The 1,061-nt window shown below is 39.9% G+C and overlaps 1 non-coding gene across 1 annotated transcript; it reads left to right on the top strand.

The window, feature by feature from the left end:
* Window positions 1-293: 293 nt before the first annotated feature.
* On the top strand, window positions 294-400 carry LOC123942858. Its single transcript, XR_006818494.1, has one exon. It is a non-coding gene; the product is annotated as a U6 spliceosomal RNA (small nuclear RNA).
* Window positions 401-1,061: the final 661 nt, after the last annotated feature.

Genomic DNA, 1,061 nt, shown 5'->3' with positions numbered 1-1,061 from the left:
GAAAATTAAACTAGATCGTACATGAATGTATAAATATGAAAAAAAATATTTGTACTGGGGATTCCTTATTTAAAGAAAACCTAAAAGGGAACCTAGTCTAATAAAAAATAATACAGATCTAGGGTGATTGGTTATTCACACTGCAGGCTTTTACCATGACATAGGAATGCCCCAAATGTCCAGAAAAAGACTTGATTTTAAAAATGCCTTTGAGCATAATGTTTGGCTAAAGTGAAGGACATCTGTTTAATGTACGTATGTATCTATTTAATTTTTAAAAATTAGACAAACTGGTGTTTGATCTGGCAGTACATATGCTAAAATTGTGATGATACAAAGAAGATTAGCATGGCCCCTGCAGAAGGATGACAGGCAGATTAGTGAAACGTTCCATATTTGTGACCCTCATGGGGTCCAGAGCCATCACGTGAAGAAATAAAAGCTGCACTCAGTTGGCTTCCCAAGGCTGAGGAAGGACCTGGTAGCACGCAGGGCAGGAAGGGGGTGTTGGAAGCTAAAGGGGGTGCTGCAGAGACCCCAGAGGCCCACCCTGGAAATAGCCAAGTCCCTCCCCATATGCCCCTCCACTGCACCCACATCAAGGGCCTATAATCACGTGGTCCTCTGCACAAAAAGAAAGGACCAAACAAAACAAACAAAATTAGATAAGCTGTTGTTTTGGCTTCCTCTGTAGCCAGTTCTCTAGAGCTCATCTTCATCACGTTTTTCCCCTAACTGCAAACCTACACACTCCTAACCCCATTACTTTGTTGTGGATCAGTGCAGATTTTTCACCTTTACCCCAAGCAAAATTCCAGGCTTATCTTTGCATTACCGACAGCTGATGAAACTGCTCAGCTAAACACAGGAACAAATGGACCTTCTACTCTATTTCCCCCTCCCCCACCCCGCCCTTTTAGCCCCACAGAAAAATAGGAGTTTTGAAGTTAGAGCTTTTTCATTAAGATCACCCAATTTTATTTTATTTTTTTATGACAAAATCTGAATTTTATTTTAACACCATTAATACCTACTTATTTATTTTTTAAATTTCTTTTCAG

This window comes from Meles meles, chromosome 5, assembly GCF_922984935.1.
Source record: "Meles meles chromosome 5, mMelMel3.1 paternal haplotype, whole genome shotgun sequence".
NCBI classification, from domain to species: domain Eukaryota; kingdom Metazoa; phylum Chordata; class Mammalia; order Carnivora; family Mustelidae; genus Meles; species Meles meles.
Note: the sequence above shows the minus strand (reverse complement) of the source record. Positions and strands in the feature narration are given on the sequence as shown.